Here is a 23,672-nt window from a genome sequence, read left to right on the forward strand (position 1 = left end):
CGTGTCGGTGACTGCATGTGTGTTGGTCTGTGTGTCTTTGTGTGTAGGTGACTGCATGTGTGTTGGTGTGTGTGCATGGGTGACTATAGGTATGTGTTAGAACTGGGATTTCTGGTAGGCTAAGGCTGACGCCAAAGCCAGGCAGAAACCACCATTCTAGTCAGGGCAAGGGAGTCACACGCCAAGATAACCCCTGCTCACCCCCTTGGTAGCTTGGTACGAGCGGACAGGCTTATCCCGGAGGCAATGTGTAAAGCATTTGCGCCAGCACACAACAGCAACAACATCCTAGGCACACCACAAAAGGAACTCCACAAAAGGTTATATAAAAATAACTTCTGTATTGTCAAAACACATCAGATAGAAATCACACATGTACATTGTGCCAACTGGCACGGGCAATATTCACAAGGGAAATATTAACAAGACAGGGCCACATGGGCCACTGTCAGAATCAGCACTTAGTAGAAATAGCACTTCTAGAACATAGAATATAGGATATAAAATCACTGTAGCACAAATTAGCAAGTATAGCACACAACCAGTAACTACTGGTAACAAGTAAGTACCACCCACGCAACCCTAACCACCTTAGGAGAATGTCACGCAGGGAACCAGGACCTCACTAGGAACACCTGTACTAGAAAGAACAACCACCTAAGAATAAAATACATTTAGGGGTGTAAGCAAGAACACATTACACATGATGCATCATAACATTCAGAGGTGTAGGGAAGGAAAACACATGATGCATAAAAACATTCAGAGGTGCCAGAACACAACTCAATAGCGCAGAAACACATGATGCCTAAAACATTCAGAGGTGCAGGAAAAACCACACAATTGCGCAAAAACTTACATAGGCCACCACCTGTGGCAGTCCCTAGGCCAACTAGCCTTGTTGGGGCTAGGATGCCCTGTTTCCCAAAGTCAGGGGCCTAAACGTGGCAGCTGCCCACAAAGTGCTGGGCAGCTGTAGATGATGGGGCCAACGTTGGAGCCTCATGGGCTCAAGAACCAAACAGAAGGGCATTCAAGAGCCTCTCTCGTGCTCTAAAACAAATATGGGCGGTGAGCCTCTCTAGAACAAAAGAACTGGCCCTCAAGCCTCTCAGGGCTTGTAAATACTCAAGATGCGGGCGTGGAGCCTCGTGGGCTCGAAAAGGAATGCCCTGAGCCTCTCTGGCTCTCACTAACATAGAACTGCCCCCTCGAGCCTCTTGGGGCTCATCAACACAATGGGCCGCTTGAGCCTCTCAGGGCTCTAGCACAACCTTGCCTCCGGACGTGGGAGTCCCACTCGGGGGACTCCGAGGCCCCACTCGTCGGAGAGCGCACACTAGGGGGGGGGGCGGGCACCGGCTATTGCCCCGACGCCCCCCTCTGCTGCCAACACCATGAACGCCCCACTCACCGGCTCTGATATGCCGCCGGTCTCTCTCGGGTGTCACCTCTGGCCTCCTGTGTGGCGTGGTGGAGCCACACCCTTCACAGGGGCTCCTCGTCAGCGCTGCTGTCTCGGCGGCATCTCCCTTCGGTGCGGGGCCCTCCCAGTCTCACGGGAGCCCCGGGCCATCTCCCGCCGTACTTCTTCTCTCTCGCGGCCAAACTTCCTGGTTAGCGGCCCCGGGGCTCTCCACAGCTACGGGAGCCCCGGGCTGCTGGAGCACGTCACTCCTTCTCTACCTGGGCATAGGCTGACTCTGTAGCCAATGGCAGCGCGCCTCACTGGGACGAGCCTCCCGCAGCCAACCAATGGCGCGCGGCTCCTCCGAAAGCTTCTCTCTGTGGCCCGGGCCACGGTGGTGAGACACGGGGTGGGCTCCCAGTGCAAGGTGCAAGTTTAAATCACGAAGGCTGGGCAATCAGCGGAGTGGACACCCGCCATATAAATAAATAGACCGGCAGGGTGGCACCTGCACACTCAGAGGCACAAAAGGGCAGGAGCGCTTCCCTTCGAGGGAAAACCACAGCGCTCTGCCCAAAAGCGCTCACATCGCGCTGGGGACATGGATAGCCCGAGAGGTCCTCAGAGATGACCCCTGCATCAAAAAGGGTCCCATGCAGCTCAGCATTCAAGGAAAAGGTCCTGGGCAGCAACTACTAGCAATCAAAAAGGTGCCAGCAGTCCTGGAGGAGTAAAAGTGGAGCAAAACAGCTCCCTGCAAAGAAGAGTCCTCCAGCATCCAGGGGCTGGGCAGGGCCCAGGGAGGCAAACCTTCCCCCTTGGCCCCAGCAGCAGCACGCCCCTGGTCGTTTCAAGTCCAAAAACAAGAACAAAATTTAAGGGGACACAGCCCCTTTTTATACAGAAAAAACCTTTGCTTAATGGTGCAGGCAGTGTGAGAACCAGCTACAACTGGTTATAGGGAACTCCTTTCAGTGTGAGGGGCAGAGGCGACAGTCGCCCAGCAGGAGGAGGAGCCAGCATTGTAGTAGGCAGGCACAGCCCTATTCACTCCCAGGTGCTATCTCCTCCCACCTCTCTAGTTGCAGATGCAGTCATTCAACCAAGGGCTGACTCAGACAACCTCCTGGGGGCTCCCCAGCCCCTGTCATCCTCAAACCAGACAGTCAATCCACAAGCCGTCCCAGGCACACTCCTGGAAACAGGCTCCAGCCAATCACTTGCCAGTAGACTCACTACACACGCACACCCATGTCTAGAAGTGGCACTTCCACACTAGACACATCCATGCCACATGCCTCATTACACAGCATTCAATCTCACGAGTTCGCACATACCAAACTCGACCCTGCACTCCCCACACATCAGGAACTACCATGGGCATACATATTCCCCGTGCATTTTTATGGGAGGGCAGGTCACTCACCACACATACACAGAGAGCTCACGCACTTTTCACTGTACCACAGTGAAAAAGTGCGCAGAGGCCTAAAATTACCAACACCAGGTCACAGAAACAGGCTAGGAAAAAGCAAAAAGTTTTGGGGTGAACCTGCCAAAAAGGGCTGGGTCCAACAGTAAGTTTGTCTGTGAGGCCAATCTCCCTAGCTGGATATGTATTTACAGGTATTTGTCATGTTAGTAAATGTGTGCGTGGATGCTACATGTCTGTGCGCATTAAATAAACAAACATCACAGCTGGCTTTTGGGGCTGCTCTTTCCTTTTATGTATTGGAGGGTAATGCAGATGTTTGCGGGGTGTTAACGGCAGGTCTGGGGTCGGCTGTGGTGTGACGTCACTGACGCCCATCTTTCGGTTTCTTTCAGCTAGACCCCCCCACCGCTTCTGACTTCATTAACTACATACAGGAGTGCAGGGGCTTCATTTATAGCCGGGGGGGGGGGGGGGGGGAAGAATGGGGGGTGAACACCAAGGGACCCCCATTCCACCCCATGCCCCCGCCCCCACGGCGCCTTTCTCTCACTCTTGCAGGTTATTCCTCCCCTCACTCTCTCTGTCCAATTTGACTCGGTGCCTGTCTCTTTCCTTCTCTGTCTTGTTCTGGGTTTGATGGTGGAAGGTGGAGCCCCCTTGACGGCGCCTGCGCATCTGGGCGCTGCTTGGGTTTGTTTGTAAACTGAACCCGGGACAAAGGTCTTGGAGTGCGGTAATAAAGAGCTGGAACCAAGGCAGGGCAGGGAGCGCGAGATAGCGCCTCGCACCACTGAGGGCTGGGGGGAGCTGTCCCTGGGGGTGAAAGTCCACTCACCCTCCCTCACAACCCCGGTCCCTGAGGTTGCAGCAGCACAAGAGGGCGCTGCGGAAGACCCCTTTCTGATGAGTCCACAGGGACGGACCTGAAGGAGCCCCCCCGGAGGGAGGGGGAGGGGGAAAAGAGAAGGTAGGGGGCCGAGGGGTTTATATGTATTAACATTCACCGGGACTTTCCGAAGTTTTTAAATGCCTTGTGAGTAAAAGATATATAAATGCCTACTACACAAGGATTCTGTCCACCTTCCAAAAATACTCTCTTTTAATTTGCTCAATATTTACAAACAGCGGCCGGAAGTACGCCTTTTAAACTCCTGAGCACACAGTAAACATAAACAAGATACAAGGTACCGGGAAATAGATAACATTGAGACACTGGAGCATTGCTCGAACAACAGCACCGTCTTCTAATAGATTTGCTATTAATACAAGTAAAAGAAACACAAAAGTAACTAGTAATAAAAGCGAAAGGCAGCGCCACCGTTTATTTGCCAGTGTTTGTTTTGTGCCCCTTCTATGGTGCATGCATTTCAGATTTAGAGGGCTGCAGTCACCGCTGAATATCCAGGCGCACAACAGCCCCTTAACCCTCTGAACTCCGCCCGCCCCACCCAGCACCCCTCACTCGCGGCTTTTGACGTCTCTACCACACGTTTCTGGGGAGTCCCCGGGGGAGGTAATGCGGCATGAAAACGACCCATGTCACATGGGAGAGTCGATGGCATCTGCCCTGTTGGTTCAGCGCCGCATTACACTCAGCTCTCCATAAAACATCTTTCATTCACACTAGGATCACCGACCTCCCTCGCCCCTCGCCCCTGCTGGCCCAAGATAGCCTTTTGCTTAAAGTGCAAAAAGCCTCTGATATGATGACTCTGAATGTTTCCAATGATGTCCGAGAATATATATCCAACAAGAAAACTGAAAGCACCAACTCCCCCACCCCTCACTCTGACCGCACAAGGTCTGTTCAGTCCTGCCCACCACTTACATGCATAAGAAGGCGAGTAGACCCCACCGAGTCCCACTGTGGGAGTGCGGGTTTTATAAACAGGCGAGGAGGCTGTAGAATGGGTCTGAAAGAAGGAGTTTTATTGATAACAGAAGGGGCACCATGACTATACAAGAGACAGTATGTTATAAGGACACCAAGTTCTTAATCAGGAAATACCTCAAGGCCTGCCTCCCTCTATCCCTAATCCCACCCAGTTCTCCCTCCCGCCTTCACCAACCCAATTCCTGGTACCCTTGAGCCGTAAGCACTCACCAAGTCCACCGCAACTCTCCAGAGTTGCGGCCACTCGCCAGCATCCTCCGGACACCACCAGTCCTAGCACCAGCTCTCTTCTCCCTCCTGGTCACCCGGTGGTCCCGCATCCAATGTCTTGGGTCCTGCGTCTTCTTCCTCGGGTCCCGCGTCTTCTCTCTGCACTGCCTTGCTCCAACTCTCTTCCACTCTTCTCGCGCCAACCTTCTCTGACCCCGCCTCTTGAACTGGGTTGCTATTCATTGGACTGTTCCTACTACTTCTGGATTCCCAAGGGGTCACTTCCAGGTTGAAGCATGGTAACGGTAGTCTCTGATTAATGTCCCGAGATGGAACGTGTTGCTGTCGCTCCCCCCCTGGTGATTGTCCGGTGAGTCCTTCCTCCATTCCTATGACTTCCTCACACCCACCCTCCTCTGCACCCCCACATCCCATGGTGTACCTATAAATTATCTCAAGGAATGAGTCTCCTCTGCCAATGGCGGGTCTTTCATCAGACTTTATAGTGCTTGCGTGGGCGCCCCCTAGTGACAAAGATAGGTTGTTCCAGGCCCATACAGAAGTCCAGCCCATTCTTTCATGCAGTCAATGATGGGGCCCTTGGCGCCTTCCATGCCCAAGCAATGTCCCTCTTTGCCAGTATAAACCCAACAGCATGAGGTGTCTCTTATAAATGTTGCCACTTAACCCCTCCATAAGGTGAAGCAGGGCCAACTGCAGTGTGCGTGGGAGCCCCCAACCCAGGACCTCCGATATATAATCAAATACCCCCCTCCAAAAATGATCCAAGGATATACAGTGCCAGACCGTGTGGACGAATGTGCTCTCCTCACGCTCGCATGGAAATCACAAAGGGGAGGCAATCAGCCCTGCTCTCCACAGGCAGGCCGGCGTATGGTAGACCCTGTGGAGGTACTTGAACTGGACAAACCAGAGTCGCATAGCTATAGCCGCGCCCATGGGGCTGCCAGGACTTCAGTCCAGTCCTCCTCCTCCAATGTGCCCAAATCCACCTCCCAGTCCCTCTGGAGCTTCTGCAGTGTACAAGAGCAATGTGTAACCAGAGATTAAAATATGCGGGACATTTTCTGGCTGGTTAAATCTCCCATAAAAACCTTAGCTTCCAATGGGCTAAATTCCGGCAATGACTCAAAGCCGTCTAGGCTAGGGGACAGGGCATGCCGAAATTGAAGTTAGCAAAAGAACTGGGACCGTGGCATATGGAACTCAGCCTGAAGGTCTTGAAAAGATTTGAGCGTCAGGCCCCTCATGACACCCCCTAGAGCTGAGATGCCTATACTGTCCCACCCCTGAAACCCCTGCATAGCTGCCAATTGAGGTAGTCGCCCATTATTCCATAGGGGGGTTTCCCGAGGCAAAGTGTTCCACCATCCCATACGTCGCAATGCTTGCCTCCAAATCAGGAATACCACCCTCATAGCCGCCGGCAATGAGCCACGCAAAGCCGCGGAATAGAGAATTGTGTGTAGTGAATAGACTATCATGAGCCGCCGCTCAACAGCATACGCTGGGTCTCTTCTATCACCATACCACCTCTCGTTGAGGACCAACTGATGCGAGGCTTGATAGTACGAAAGAACATCAGAAGACGTCAGCCCCCCCACAGTAGGTGGACAAGAAGCATGTGCGCAAAGCAATGCACACCTTTCCCCCCTCCCATAGGAACTGCCCAAGCGCTGCATTCACCTGTTGGAACCATCAGGGCAAAATCTGATATGGGTGATTTTGCAGCTGATAAAGGAGCCGAGTAAGCGCCACCATTTTGAAAATTGCTGATCTGCCATATAGTGACAGGGGCATACGGGACCAGGACTTAAGGTCTTTGTGGGTCAATTCCCAAACAGGAGCCAGGTTACGTTCCCAGGAGATTACGGGTACGTCCGACAAGAACACTCCTAGATATTTCAGACCCCCACCGCCCGCTGAATCGAGGAGATCCACATACCCATACCCGTCTGCACTCCCAGAAGCCATATCGTCGATTTCTGGGGATTCATATAGAGTCCTGAGGTCTTCCCAAAAATCTTCATAATGCGCAGTAACCGCGGCCCCGTCCTATCTATAGCCATAAAGAAGAAGAGGACATTGTCCGCATACAATGCGATCCTGTCAGACTGACCCAGAGCCCATTCAAACCCCTGAACCTGCGCATCTATATGCACCCATTCAGCCAGAGGCTCCATGGCTTGTGCAAATAAATATGGGGACATGGGACAGCCCTGTCGCGTGCCCCGCCCGAATGAAAAGGTAGATGATGCAGCCCCAGTCACCCGCACCAATGCCATCAGATCTGTGTGCAGAAGCATGAGGTAGGAGAGAAAGCTTGGTCCAAAGTTGAGTCGTCGCAACAGAGTAAGGAGATGAACCCAGTTTAGGGAGTCGAACTCCCTGTCCATATCGGCCAGTAATAGCACTGCTGGTTCCCCCAACTGCCAGATAGTCGCTATCGCCACATGCGCTCGCCTAATATTGTGCCTGGTCGCCCTCTGAGGCATAAATCCTGCCCGGTCCGGGTGCACCAGGGTGGAAATGTGAGGCAAGAGGCAGTTGGCCAAGGCCTTGGCCAAGACCTTTGCCTCCACATTTAAAAGAGAAATAGGTCGGTACGAAGCATGCTGCTCCGATGGCCTGCCCGGTTTGTGAAACACCACCACCTCCACATGTCTCCAATCAGGAGGGAGCGAACCTCGCTCCCGAGCCTCCTCTATCACAGGGCGGAAATGAGGGGCCAACGGCAAAAAGTAGTGCCGAAAGAATTCACTGGGGAACCTGTTGGGTCCCGGCGCCTTCCAGGGGTTAACATCCCCCAGTGTGGTACCCATCTCTTCGTCTGTCAGTGGCAGCTCCAGCTGATCCCTCACCTCATCTGACACTGTTTTGGGCGGTAGGTCAGCGATAAATTTGTCTATAACGGCACGCAATAGGCATTCTTTGAGCGCGTATAGGGAAGCGTAATAAGCGACAAAACTTTCCTCAATGGCCGGGGTTCCGTGATTGGTTCTCCCGCCTGGCCCAAGACGCCTGGCAGGGCCTGGGAATGGAAGGTTCCCTGGCAGAGTTGATGCAACATCTTGCCGGACTTATCTCCCCACTGGTACACCCTTTTGCGCGTCGCCAGCCAGGCCTGACGGGCTTCGTCCATCAGTAAGGCCGCATAGCTCTGTTGAGCCACCAATTGTTGCCTCCGAAGATGGCCCCCTCCTTCTTCGGGGATCCTGCATTCAAGGGCTTCCATCTTTAATTCCGCCCGCTGTACCCTCTCTCTACATTTCGTACGCGCTGCCGCACACCAAGAAATATCCACCCCCCTCAGAGTGGGCTTCAAAGCCTCCCACAAGGTCTTGGCACTGGAGAAGGACCCCACATTAGTCTGCCAATACCTGATGCCCAGGCACTGAACCTCCTCCAGAGGAAGCGCAACAGGACTGGGAGGGGATGCCGTGAGCAAGACCGTGACCGTCTGTTACCCTTCAGCGGTCCCCGGGGACCTCTCCGGGCCTTCTCGCTCGATGAGGAATCAGATAGTCTCCCAGGCGGAATGTGAAGCCTCACCCACACTGTCTAATCTGTCCATTTGAAAACCTCCTCCGGAGCATGACATCAGAGCCAACTGCTCCTATTTTCACATAAAGCATGTCTCTGGATTGAGTGATGGCCGACATTAGTGCCGCGTTGTTGGGTATCGTCCCTGACTGTCCTCTGGACAACCCAGCTGCCACCCCAGCACCGTTGTACTTGTCAATGGGGCCTTGTTTAGTTGAGCCGCCACCACCCTAGTCACGCGTCATGGCCATCCCCAGGACTCTTCACAAGGGCCAAAGGAGATCAGAGGGGGGAGCAAGAATAATAGCCGTCCAACGGTGGGCATCCGCGGCCCGACCGACTGCCGACTGGGAGCCGATGATGCGCCGCCTCAAGACCAGAGCCAACAAGTGATCAGGTAGTCTGCGCCACTTCCCAACCAGTGTCCCCAGTAGCCCCTGTGCGGCTCTATTGACCGCCAAATCTACTGCACCTTAGGAACACAAGCAGAACCCCCCCATGCACCCACGGCACCTCAAATCCACTGGCTGTCCAATTTACACACCTCCCGGCTGCAACCCCACCTAGCGTGCTCTGGATATCGCCAATCTCTCGGTCCCAGGTGGCACCCCCATGGCCTGATTGGCATGCTCCTTGTGGCCTGGGGGGCAGAGGTGGGACCGCACCCATTGGGGCCCCAGATGGGCCTATGGACCCTCAATTGAATACCGTGGCCATCCTCTGCAATGCAACACCGCCGCTGATCCCCCTCCGCAATGTAAGCCCAGTGGGGGAGGGGCTCAAGGAAGTAGGTCTCATGTCGCTGGGCCCGCAGGACGCTCACACCCCCGGGACCCAACCACCACTGCTGAAGTCTCCGACAGGCACTCCAGGGGGCCAGTAGGACACCAGGCACTCACAGCGGCTCCCACTCCCAAGTGCCTCACCTCCCTTCTGCAGCTCGAACCAGCCGCCGAGCCACTTAGTCTGTCCACGCCTCTGGCAACGCCGGGGAACAGGGATCAGCACCCCACCTGCTCCCTCAGCCCAGCCGTCGATCTCCTGAGCGCTCTACTCTGCTCCTGCTCGGGGAGCCGGTGCCAACACTGCTGCCCCCTCCTCTACAAGGGACCTCTGCCGATTTCAGCGCAGCCGCCCGGTAAGCCAGGTCTCGCCCTCACATGGCCTGTCCCGGCCAACAAAGAGATAAACTGCTGTGTGTCCCGGAGGCGGCTCAGAACTACCCAGGACAATACCGTTCAGGCCACGGGACTGCTGAGTCTTTGTTTGCGATCAATAAGTCATCAGAGGACAAGGATAAATAACGGATTTATGGCGGGCTGGACAGAGCTCACTCAGCACACATCTGCCATGCTGGCTTGCCAAGCCACGCCCCATGCTATCTCTTTTTTAATTCACTACTTACATCACACAGCCATCAGCTCCTGCAAGTGAGATCATTGTTGAGTACACTTTACACATCAACAAAGCCCATACTCCTACGAGTACTAAGTACAGATCACACATGCCCAAATAGCCTGCACCTGTGATCTCTGTAGGACGGGGCACAGATCAAACATGCTCCAATATATGCCCAGAGCAGAGAGGCCACTTTGGCTTTTGCAGATACAAATGTGATAAGTACACTTTACAGATCACTTTGACCTCAAGCTCAGGCGCCTCAAATCTATTCAAGTACGGAACACAATACGATTTCAGTAACAAGCCTGGCCAGAGCTTAATTTGTAAATAATAAGTGCCCAGGCCCTAGCCTTTGCACAGAAGGTTCTGCCTGGGTGCAGAGCAGGAATATCGACTGAGAAATATCGTCTGACATAAATATCCCCGCAGAAATATCAAATTGAAGAAATATCAATAACAAAAATATAGTTTGACCAGAATATCGACTGACAGGTAAGTAATATCGATAACAATAATATAGGTGTAATAAATATCGTTTACAAAAATATAGTTTACAAAAATATCGATTTTTTAATAATGTTATGTATTTTAGTGTTTTAAATGAGAATTTTTTGTCATTTTAATATATGTTGTAGAATTTTAATAGTTATTAATGTATATTATGTTGAATTTTGTGTTATTAGTTCCGTAGCGGGTTGTGGGCTTATAGGGGAATAGGGTGGAAAGTAATTTAAATATATAAAATAATTGATTAATTAATGTGTTAATTTACTAATTATTTTTTAATTAATTTCAATTAGTCAATTATTAAATAATTATGTTAATTAATAAATTATGTTAATTGTTTAATAAATTTTAGGTGTGTGTAGTGGACTTTATATGTGTAAATGGTGTGAAGTAATTACATTGTTATTGATTAATTATTAAATACTTTATAAATTAATAACCATTAATTAATTAGTAATTATTAATTGTAAATGTGTAATTAATTTTAGGTTTGTGTTGTGGTGTTTATAAGTGTATATGGCGTGAAATCTGTCAATTAAATAATTATAATTATGCCATCTTCTCCGCTGACGGCTTGGAGTTCACAGTTTGAAACCTCGGCATGACGCGACCCTCCCTCCCATCTCACAATTTATGGAGTGCCGGTCGCTTTGAGCCGCCATCATTTCCAGCATCCTCTGGTCCCTTGCATTTCCTCCATTCGCCCCTTTGTTCGTCCAGCAATAAAAAAATAAAATAAAATTAAAAGCGGAAAGGGCACGCTACGTAATTTCTGCCAAGGGCTCTTCCCTCATTAGAGGAGGGACCCTTGGCAATGTCCTTCATGCGCTTCAATATTTTGTATTGTTGCCTAGCAACGTTTCCCCCCAACAGCTGTTCACCTTACCAATGGTTGACAAGATGATAGGATTAGCTTACTTCTGGCTCGATTTTTGCCTTAATTTCCAATTCCACTGATTCCTGGCTCCATTCCAAATTCAACTGATTCCCTTGATCTAATTCTGAGGGCCCAGGTGCATTGCGGAGGCTCACAACTGATTGACTTCGATACTATGTAGGTGGGTGTGCGCGACAAACAGAAGAGAGCCCACCAACCAGAACCCACCCCTTAACGGATGATGGGAGTCGCCTGGCAGTAGCAGTGACTCCATCATGGTGCGCTTGCTGCCTGAGGCTGGGCCCCTGGAGCATATAGCGGGACTGAATCTCAGCTGAACAGGGAGCGCCGGACAAGAGCCGAAGTGGAGGGGTGCTAGGAGAGTCTCTAGCACCATGGGCAAGCCCCGGGGCCGCCAGACTGGGGTCCCTCAGGAGCAGGAGGAAGATGCACTGGATCAGGTGTGGACTGCCCAGGAAGACCCAGTGCAGCAGGTAACAGACATTGGGAGAGGGCAGATGACCTTGAAAAAACAGTGGACACCCGTACCGAAATCCTGGAACAGCTCTGGCAGTGCCCAGACCAGATCCCCAAACTGACAGCAGAGTCCGAGCACTATGTCTGACGCCGGTGGAACTGCTCTGTTCAGCTATTGAGGAGTTCGGCCTTGCTTCATCCCCTGCCCGTCACCTACCCAGTCGGACTGTGGGCACAGTTTTTCTCTCCAGCTCCCTGTCTTGCCCACCCCCCATCGTATTTCTGCGACTCTGCTTTTTCCTTGTCTCCAATCTATCTGATCCTATTCAGCATTATTTCATTTTTTGACTACTTCCTAGCTCCTATCCCCTCTCACCTGAATCTTTCCCCTTGCCCACTTCTCCGCCTACCCCCTGTCCTTTTGTGCCCTTTGACTAAGCACTCCTCCTCCCCTTTTTGGGGTGATCCAGCGCCACTATAGAAATTCTGTCTCATCTACACTACCCAACACCACAATACTCACCATTAATCATAAACTCTCACAAGGCCCATAAGAAACCGAGACAGAAATTAGGCAACTGAATCATGTGACCTAATTAATCATAAACTTTTCATAAACTATTTTCACTTTATATACAACTGCAGTTTATCATCATCATAACCATAGAAATATAACGGAAACATTTAATTAAGTCACTTTGGTCGATTAACTGATGGTAACGACTAAAATAATCAAGGCCAGCTTGACATTTTAAAATGTATTTTATTTTTCAAAGTAAGAGCATTTTATTAAGTAACTTTATTTATTAGCATTTAGCAGATTAGCAGCTTTATTTAGTAAAGGCACATTGAACTATCATTTCAAAGGTATCTCAGAGACATGAATATTAATAAAAACATTTTTCATTCCCTAAATCTTTTTCCCTAACTGACTCACTTCACCTAGAAGGGGAAAATGAAAAGTCCATAAACCCTATTAATCCTTACATGAATAGGAAGTCCATCAGCATGTCATCGTCTCTCGGGAATCAGGAAGTGAGGAGCGGCTCTCTTGTCAAGGGGCCAGTTTTTATACCTTTTCTAACTAACTAAAGTAACTACATTCTAAAAGTCAGCAAAAATCCAGCATCTTTATTGGCTGAACCATGTCAGTCCACCAACGTGTCACTCATTCTTGACCATGTCCGAGGCACATCATAACCCCTTATTGTTCTTAGATTCCATACTTCTAGCTTCCTTAGAATTGCAACATAAAACTGGGCCAAAGAACTTTCACTTCCTGAACTTGGCAAGCAAAACAGGCTTTCTGTCCTCGGTGCTCTCTCCAAGAACACGTAGACTCGACCATCAACAGTTCTGCACATTATTCCTGTGTTTAGGCAGGAAACATTCTTTTTTATGCACGTGTGTGAAGGCTTCACTCTGGTCAAGTCTCGTTCTTAACAGCACTGCGAGCCAGCCATCTTTCAAGGAAAAGTCCCACACAAAAACTAAAATTTAAACAAACACATGACAGTAATTAATTAGAGAATTGAGACCCATTCTGTTACCCACCCACCATTACTAATGTTAACCCATTAGTTTATGTTATCTAGCAAAAAGCACACTAATGCAGCTTTTATTCTACCATCTTCTTTTGGACCAGCAGGATTCTCCACGAGCCTGTGCAAAAATAAAAAGACAAGACATAGACAAAAGCACATATAAAATAAGCACATTATTATTATTATTATTATTATTATTATTGGGACATTTGTAGAGCGCTGCGATTACGCACACCGGCGTGTCCACGCGCTGAAAGTGGGAATAGGCAGATGACAGGGGACACAAGAAACTGCGCGGGCCATTATTTAGTATAAAGAAATGTTTTTAGTTTTGCTCGGAATCTTGCCTCCTCTGGTTCCAGACGCAAGTCCGCTGGCAGTTTGTTCCAGTTAGTTGCCGCCAGGTATCTGAAGGACCTGCCTCCCATGCGGGCCTTCTTAATTCTTGGAGTCCTCAGTAGGCCGCCCCCTGTGGATCTAAGCGTACGTGTTGGTTTGTACACCTCGATCAAATTAGTCAGAGGGTCGGGTGCCCTGCCATTCAGGATGCGATGACAGGTGCAGAGGGCTTTATACTCCACTCTTCTCCTCACAGGGAGCCAGTGTAGCTGCTGGAGGGCAGCCTTAGAAGGCGCCCTTTTAGGCAATCTGAGAATCAGACGCGCTGCCGCATTCTGCAGCACTTGCAGGCGGGCCATGCTTTTTTCTGGAGCCCCCAGGTACAGCAGGTTCCCATAGTCCGACCTAGCTGTCACCAGGGCATGGACCAGGGTTTGACGGGCTTCAAGCGGGAGTAAGTCCAGGACCTTTCTCAGCTTCTTCAGAATCCCGAAACAGACTCCCACCACCCGATTAATCTGGGGGCCAAATGTGAGACCCACGTCAAACCACACCCCCAAATTGCGTGCCTCTAGGCAGGGGGTAGGGGTAGGTCCAAGGCAGGAAGGCCACCATGCCGGCGACCAGGCAGACTGGGCTCTCCCCACCACCAGCACCTCTGTCTTGCTGCCGTTCAGCTTCAAGCAATTGTTGGCCATCCATTCGGCAAGATCTTTCATGCACGAACGGAAGCCATCGGCAGCAAGACAGGGCGCATGCGATAGGGAGATCACCAGCTGCGTGTCGTCGGCGTAGGAGACTAGTTGGAGGCCATGGCTCTCCACAATCGAGGCAACAGGCGCGACATACATATTAAAGAGGGTTGGGCTCAAAGACGAGCCCTGCGGCACGCCTTGGCCCAAAGGCACCCCCCTTGAATAGCAGTCTCCCTGCCTGACTCGGAAACTCCTCCCATTGAGAAAGTCTTGGATCCATCTCAGCGCGGTGCCAGAGATGCCACCTCTGTTCAGACACTGTAGCAGGATGTTATGTGCTACAGTGTCGAACGCCGCGCTGAGGTCCAACAGGATCAAAGCCATAGTTTGGCCTGCATCCACGCCCTCTCTCAGATGTTCCGTAGCCATGAGAAGGGCGGACTCGGTGGAATGTCGTGGCCTAAAGCCAAACTGCGTCGCATGGAGCAGTCCCCTTTCTTCCACGTGCTTCATGATTTGGGTATTGACCACCTTTTCCGCCACTTTTGACAGAAAAGGCAGGAGGGAGATGGGCCTCAGATTTTCTAATACCTCGAAGCCTAAGTGGGGTTTCTTCCGGAGCGGGAGCACCACCGCCTGTTTCCACCCGTCCGGCAGCTTTCCCGATCCGAAAGATACGTCGAGGATGTGCCTTATATAAGGCTCCAAGACTTCCAGACTGTCTGCCAAGCGTTTTGGCGACACCGGATCCCACGGGGACCCTGATGTAACAGAGCGGCACACCGCTATTAATTCCTCAAGAGGAGGGGTGCAAAAGTGTGTAATATGTCCTGCCGTCTCTGTGTCCCCCATTGCTACCTCCAGGTCAGACCCTGTCGACCGACTAGGAAAGGTCGAGTAGATCTTCTCTACTTTGGCGGAGAAGTAGTCGGCAATCCGGTCACATAACTCCGTAGAGCAGCTCTCCGGCTCTGTAGGTGCATTTACCGAAGTCAGGGATTTATAGATGCCGAAAAGTTCCTTGGCGGAGTTTTCCGCCCCCTGAATTTGTCCAGCAAAGTAGGCTGCCTTAGACTTTTTTATCAGCCTATGGTGAAGGCGCCTTTTTTCCAGAAACAAGTCCCTGGCCTTGTTGTCATAGGACACCCTCCAGACTTTTTCTGCCCGCCTACAGTCCGCCTTTGTCAGTCTCAGCTCAGCACTGAACCATGGAGCTGAGCGATCTTTCCGAGCACCTGTGGTAGTACGGCAAAGTGGGGCTGTCTGGTCAAGCGCTTCCGTGATGCGCTGATTCAAGTTGAAGACCGCTGTTTCAATGTCCTCGCCCCCAGGCAGACCATCCCTAGTTAAGGCTTGATTAAAATCCTCCACCGAGAATTTAAACCACTTCCTCCTAAGATAGTTAGAGGGTACCTGGCTGGTTTTGTTGGTGTTTCTACTCTGTATGGAGAATGCCACCAGGAAGTGGTCGGTCCAGGGAATGGGCTCAACACCTGACACCTCCACACCTTCCCAATTGGCATAGACCGGGTCCAGGAGGTGTCCCTGTCGATGCGTGGGGACCTCAAGTTTCAGATCCAGTTGAAGGGCAAGCATGTCCCGACCAAAATCCTCAACCCCTGTGTCCTCTGGGCAGTTAAGGTGCAGGTTAAGGTCTCCCAATAGGAGAAATTTATCCCTGCGCAGGGTCGCCTCCATGAGGCTTTCTAACAGGCTCTCCCTAAACTTAGTGCAGGCCCCTGGCGGCCGATATACCAAGCATCCATTGAGCGTCATGCCCCCATTGATTTTAATCGAGAAGAGGCCCGCCTCACTCTCCACGATCGGCGTGCGCTCTAAGCAGCAGCCCAAATTGTTCCTAAAAATAATCGCAATTCCCCCTCCCACCCCCTCTGGCCTGTCCTGCCTGACCCAGGAGTAATTCTCCGGCGTAGCCTCGATAATGTCAGAGTCGGAGAACTGATCTAACCATGTTTCTGTTAGAAACAATAGGTCGAGTTTTTTATCAGTGATCAGCTCGAATACATCGAGCCTATGTTTGCGTAGAGACCTGACATTCAGAAGACCACAGGACAATGCCTGCTCCGTGGTATCCCGCGGCAAAATGGTCGTACGGAAACCACAGTGAGGACATGCCCTGTCGCTGCTCATCATACCGTGCATACATATGGAGGCAGTGCGGGGACGGAAACCAAGGAGTTGTTCCTTAGTCCAGTAGATCTTTCGACCAGGGGTTATCGCCCTAGCCCGCAGTCGGCCGCGGACGGGCGCAGACGGGCTCGACTTTGGCGACACTTCGGCGCCTTCGACGCGCCCGCTGCGCTCGTCCGCTGCGCTGCCTTGTTAACATCCGCCTTATATGCCCCAGAGCGAGTGCCTCAGGATGACTAGACCGCTAACCGGTCTCCCCCGCTCACCGGAAGTGGCAGTCTCGACCTTCCACGCCCTCCGCGCAACGGTGCTAGTCACCGCGTCGGACCAGGGCGGGAAGGAGGGAAGAGAACAGCCCCGGCGTCCGCTAAGGCAGGTAAGCCTGCAAAGACCCCAAAAGTAAAAGGTTTTTGTTGCCAAAAGCAAATAAGAATAAAAAGCGCTAACACGCTAACACGCTATTTAAAAATACTCAGCGCCGAGCACAATGGCTGTGGACACTGCCACTGCCCACTCACCACCACGCGAGCCGGCTCCTCCAGTGCCTTATATGCCCCAGAGCGAGTGCCTCAGGATGACTAGACCGCTAACCGGTCTCCCCCGCTCACCGGAAGTGGCAGTCTCGACCTTCCACGCCCTCCGCGCAACGGTGCTAGTCACCGCGCGGACCAGGGCGGGAAGGAGGGAAGAGAACAGCCCTGGCGTCCGCTAAGGCAGGTAAGCCTGCAAAGACCCCAAAAGTAAAAGGTTTTTGTTGCCAAAAGCAAATAAGAATAAAAAGCGCTAACACGCTAACACGCTATTTAAAAATACTCAGCGCCGAGCACAATGGCTGTGGACACTGCCACTGCCCACTCACCACCACTCACCACATTCCATTAATTAAACAGCCGCATTTAATATTGACATAAACATTAGACAATATTAGTATATTATTTTTAAACAAACTTGCAGATGCAACATAGAGCAAATAATATTAGACCCGCGTGTTCATGTATGCACTTAATCCTAGGTTGGTTAATAAAAATCATGCACAAACATATTAATTCAATTAATAATTATGGAAGTATAATTTCACGAGCCAGAATCAAAATAATTTCTGAAACTCCCTCCTTCAACTCCCTCATCTGGTGATTTAATAATCACCAAAAAACTCCCAAAATGTATCAAATTTTATCCAAGTTTGGAGACATCACTTTTTGAACACTCTCTGTGTTATTTTCCCTAAACCCCTGTCTCAGCAGTTTGTCCGGAACTCTCATATTGGGCTCTCCGAAACTCTTCTAATTCTATTTCCTTCTCCTGTTCCTTTCTGAGTTTATATATTCTTCTTTTTTCCCTCACATATTTGTTTCTCTTGTGAATCATGCAACTAATTTTTAACAAAAGTATCACCATGACTATGGTTATTACAGGAAAAAGTATTTTGCCAATGATTGAGCTGCCAATTTCTTGAAACCATTCACTAATTGCTGCAATCCTTTTGCCCAAACGTTCAGAAAATTTTTCATCTTCTAAGGGTTCCATTTCCGAATGAAATTCTGTAATGTTTTTAATAAGCGTTTCTATATTCTGGCTCTTATCTGGGATATAAGTACAGCAGTGATGGACATGTAAAATCCCACAGACTTCTCCCTCTTTTGCTAGTAGAATGTCCAAAGTAAGACGGTTCTGCATACCCATGCTCATAGTGGCAACAAGTTCTTTGTTGACTAATTGGAAACCACTTGCAGTGTCCGTTGACAATCTATCTACAATTGTGGAAACCTTTCTGATTTTGATTGCATTCAGGGTTATTCCTACCATAGGAATGATTGCGCCAAAAATGTCTCCCATGATTTCTGAGAAACTTTCTCTTTTGTACCTGTTCAGGAGTTCACCAAATTCAAAAGAACCCTTTGCATTTCTGTCAACATGAAAAATCTTTGGAAAAACTAATCCAAGGTAGCACATCCCATACCAGTGATCTGGGAGGCTAAAGTAAGCTTTATTTCCACAAACAAAATAAATTCCAGGAAAAATTGGATCTTTACCACCTTTAAATCCCCACCCCCCTCTGATAAGGTAAGTATCCTCACATTGACTAGCACCCACAAAAAAGTTATCATATAAGGTGTTATCTTGCCTAATGCAAAATTTACCACTAACTGGTTCATCTATGTAAATAGCAGCATTTGTATTTACACCTTTAAGCTTTTCAACTTCCAGCTGCCAAAACCTTGATTTAGTATGTTTCAGCATCTCATTCCTTTTATAAATTGCTCTTCTTTCCTCAACCATGTTCAGGAAAGTTTTCTCTTCAGCTCTCATCTTGCATGTTAAATTGTTTCTGTATGCATATTCATAAGTAAGCTCATTAGTCACCAAAAAGAATTCCCTCATCTGTTTAGCCGGTCTAACTTTGTTCAAGCTATTTACAACTTTTAGATTTGCAAAGATTTCGTCATGATCAGAGTAAAAGTACATCAGACGACCTGTTTGATAAAACAAACTAGCTATAACACTGCATGTGATGCCATAAGTAAGGGGTAGCATATTATAGCTAACCCCCTCTGAAACAGAAGCAGGAAGATTAACATATACATAACAGTCCTTCACATCCATGACTCTTACATATTCTGACAGAAGCCTGGAAAAAGAATTGCTAGAAAAATCCCCAACAGATCTATCTTGGTGGATCTCTGGTCTGTGGTCAATAACTCTGTTAGTTTTGCCAGCAAGTTTATCTTGTTTAGTCTCTACTTTACTAGTCATGTTTACTTTAAACTTCTCTTTGTCAATTCCAAAAGGGAAAATGACAGCCAAAATGAACTAAACCAAGATTATTAGGATCACACAAATAGGAGACATTTTGCAACATCTTCTTAGAATAGAACACCTAGAATTGTAAGAACTAGGCATTTTAGAAAAAATTAGAAAAAATCAAAAACAAAAATTTTAAAAGTATTACTTTTTATACTTTTTATAAACACCTCCCTTTGTCAATTTGTTTTTCTTTTTTTTTAAATTAATGACCCACTAACAGCTTTTCTTCAACCTTGCGTCACATGAATGTGTTTTCTCAGCTAACACAATTTCTTCGACCTTGTGTCACCTAACACAATTTCTTCAGCCTTATGCCAAAAATAAAACCTCAAGTTGAAAAGAAAATAACTTCAATCATTGTCATTATCACTGGCTTCTTCCAAATCTTCCTGACTACTACTGCTTATTTCCACTACTGGTGGTATAATAATATAAGTCCACTCTGGGGGCTTGTATTTCTGATTGGGCCTTATCACTCTTTTTGCCTTACTGCTAATTACTTCTATTTTCTTTCCTGACTGATTTTTTTTATCAGAGTCACCTTTCTGACTTGATATTTCATTTATCTGTTCTTTTGATTTATTCACTAATTTGAATTTTAAGTTTTCTTTTGGCCAAATATCTCCTTTTCTTAAGATTTTCTTCTTTGGCACAGACTCGTTACATTCAGCTTTCCAAGCTCTTTTTCTGAATTTTCTTATTTCAGACTCTTCATCACTCTCGTCTGAATCAGTTTCTGAGTCTTCAAATCTATATCTAGGAACTTTTTTACTCGGCAGCTTCTCTCCGTTAGGAACATCATCCTTGTAGCTGGTACTCGGTAATTCTTCTTCTTCTTCTGGAAATTCTTTTAACTTCCCAGTTTCAGAATTCTTGTTCCTGCTTTCAGAGCTTTCGATCTGCTTTTCAATACTCTCCTGGACTTGATTTTCTTCTTGCTCAGATTCTTTTTCTGCTTCTTTTTCTAGCAGACTTTCATCATCTTCTGGATCTAGAGTCACAATTTCCAGATCTTTTTCATTCAATACCTTCACTCTGCTCAAGGCTTACACTTGTTGCAGCCACTGCTTTTAAGCAACCTGGCAAAGCTTTTGCAACGGGATCAAGAACAGCTGAGAAATAAGCAATTGGCTTTCTCAGTTTTCCATGTCTCTGAATCAGAACCGATAATGCACAACCTTCCCTTTCACTGCAATACAGCTCAAATTCTTTGTCATAGTCTGGCATTTCCAAAGCTGGAGCTTCACACAGACTTCTTTTTAGCTGCTCAAAAGCCTCTAACTCAGTTTTTGTCAGTGTAATCGGGTCTTTTATGTCCGCCTTTGTCAGTCTCTGTAGTGGTTTCGCAATTACCGAAAATCCACTAATCCATTGACGACAGTAACCAACCATTCCCAGAAACATCCTGACCTGTCTCTGTGTTGTTGGAGGTTGTATTGCTCAAATCATTTTAATCCTCTCAACTGTCACTTGTCTAATTCCTTTTGCAATTCTGTGACCAAGATATTTTACTTCTTGTTTGCAAAATTGTAATTTTGCAGGTGACACTTTATGTCCCTCATCTGCCAATCTATTCAAAAGGGTAATGGTATCAGTTACACAATTTTCTTGTGTCTTTGCAGCCACCAGAAGGTCGTCAATGTACTGGACCAATGTTGATTTTCCAGGTAAATCTAATTCTTCCAAGGATTTCTTTAACAGCTGATTAAAAATAGATGGACTCTCAGTATACCCCTGTGGGATACGACACCATGCTAGGATACGATCCTGGAACCTAAATGCAAAAATTTGTTGGCTCTCTGGATGCAGTGGAACCGTAAAGAAGGCATTACACTGGTCTATGACCGTGTACCATTCTGCATCATGCGGAATCTGATATAAAATTACCGCAGGGTTTGGTACAACTGGACAACATGGAACAACTATCTGGTTAATTTTTCTCAGATCCCGAACAATCCTGTAAGTTCCATTTGGCTTTTTGATTCCCATAATCGGTGAATTACATGGGCTACTCTCAATTTCCTTTAAAACACCTTGTTTTATGAATTTCTCAATCACAGGAATGACTCCCTCAACTGTTTCAGCTTTCATTTTATACTGAGGAATGTTTGGGAAATCTACTCCTTGTTTTACAGTAATTTTCACTGGGTCCACATGTTTCATTAAACCCATTTCATCTCCAGTTAAATCCCAAATTTTCGGATTGACTGGCTCTTTTAGTTCTTCAGGCAAATTATTTTTGTCAAAAGCAGGAAATAATTTACTTTCCTCTTCGACCATTAACATTGTCAATTTGTAAAGACCATCTTCTTCTAGAGTTTGAAGCTCAATACCATCCGGTGAGCAATATATTTTGCAATTCATTTTGCACAATATATCCCTACCTAACAGGTTTACAGGACTGCTATTACAGACTACAAATCTGTGTTTGTCTTTGAAATTCTCAATTTCTATTTTTACTGGTTCAGTTAAGTCTGTTTTAATTTGCTGATTTGCAACACCAACTACTTGGATGGGCTCACCAGAGAGAGGAAGATTTTCTATTTCCACTGATCTAACAGTAGAACGGGTAGGACCCGTGTCCACAAGAAAAGTGATTTCTACATCATTCACTTTACCATTTACAAATGGACCAGCTTGATCTACCTCAAGAGTGGCTCCAAGCACACACTCTTCTTCCTCTCTCAGGCACCGTCATGAGGAGTAATCCTCAGAATCACTCCCTTGATTATCCTTTAACCAAAATTGTTGAGAAACATTTGACACATTCACTCTTGGCGATCTATTTACCTGATCTCCTCCGCAGAATCCTGTTTCGGGGCTGTATCTTTGACCATTCATACAATTTGGTAGTGGTGGTTGTGGAACTTGGCTCTGCTGATTCACTACCTGTCGCTGTAGCTGTCGCTGCAGACTTAATTCATTTATCTGTTGCTGTAGCTGTTGTTGCTGATTTATCTCACTCTGCATCTGTGGATTTAATGATGAATTTTTAAAATTTCTAGGCGGATTCTTGCACTCACGCTTCCAGTGTCCAATTTCGCCGCAATTAAAACAAGGGAGCTTTTGTTTAAGCTCTTCAATATTTACATTAAATTTTGGTTTATTAAAATTATTCTTAAATTTGACTTGACTCTGGTGAACATTTTTATTTCCTAAGGTCTGCCCAGCTACCTTCACCTGTGCCCACATTGCTTTTTCCTTAAGCTTTTTCTGCTTGGCATCTATCTCGTCACTGCAGTATTTTGCCTTTCTCAGGATGTCATCAACTGAAAGTGATTGCCAACCTACAATTCCGTTTCTAATCATCTCACTTATTTCAGGTCTCAGGCCATAAACAAACCTGCAAATAAAGTGGCTCATGTCCTTTTCACTTAATTTTTCGTAGCCACTGTATTGTTTAAATACCAGCAGTAACCTTTCATAAAATGAATGTACTGACTCTTTTGGTTCTTGATTCGTTCTGTCAATTTTAACCCAATCTACTTCTTTCAGGGCATTTTTGTTTTTCTGCCAAAAAATTACTTTGTTATATAAATCCATGACATCTTTAGATGGGGCACCTGTTATTGTGTTACGAGCAGGTTCTTCTTTGGGCCAATGTACAGAAATTTTACATTCTGTCCAAAGATCTGATGGGACAACAATGTCAAAGAATCCATCCAGATCAATCCACAGTACTTTTGAAACCTTAATAAACCTATCCACCTGACTATACCATTCTTCTGGCTTTTCTCCCAGCCGAGGAAAATCATTTGTGAACAACAGAATGTCCTGCCTTGTCCAAGGGACATGCACATACCCTCCGCCAGCTATTTCCCTCATTGGATATTCAGAAACTGTTTCTCCTTTGTCTCTCTTGTCCTGCTCTTTATTCTTTGACCATTTCACTCTCCATTTGCCTAATTCACCTAATCTTTTCAGGAAAACTATTAATTCTTTTATATGAGTTATCCTACCTGTGGTATTTAAATTTTCGATGTCTTTTTCAGAAAAATCCACTCTGTAATGTTTCTGCAAATGTTTCTGTCTACTCAAATCAATTTCTAGTTCAGAAGCCATTTCCTCTAATTGATCATACCTGTTTTTCGTTTTCTATTGAATACTTTTGCAGATAAACAACAATTCATCATCCTGATATAATTTTAAACTGTCATTACCAATTGTGCCAATTATTAATTCCTCCAAATCAGCTTTCAATTTTGCAATATCAAGCTTTTTAAATTCAGGAGCTTGCGGGGACAGTAAAGTTTGTGTTAAATCTATTCTATTCAAGCTCTTTTCTGAAGAACCAGAATCAGAACCTGCAACAGATGGTATCTGACTACCTGATAAACTTTGATTAAAAGTCAAATCAGGCATCAT

General features: G+C 47.5%; 1 protein-coding gene across 1 annotated transcript in view; it reads left to right on the forward strand.

Moving 5' to 3' along the window:
* The first annotated feature begins 3,702 nt into the window (after window positions 1–3,702).
* Window positions 3,703–23,672, forward strand: part of LOC147725245 (GTPase IMAP family member 8-like) — a 350,212-nt gene continuing 330,242 nt past the window's right edge. Inside the window, exon 1 of the mRNA XM_086967149.1 lies at window positions 3,703–3,810. The gene's annotated coding sequence lies outside the window, so the exon portion shown is untranslated. The remainder of the gene's footprint in view (window positions 3,811–23,672) is intronic.

Source organism: Lissotriton vulgaris, chromosome 4_1, assembly GCF_964263255.1.
Source record: "Lissotriton vulgaris chromosome 4_1, aLisVul1.2, whole genome shotgun sequence".
Taxonomy (NCBI): domain Eukaryota; kingdom Metazoa; phylum Chordata; class Amphibia; order Caudata; family Salamandridae; genus Lissotriton; species Lissotriton vulgaris.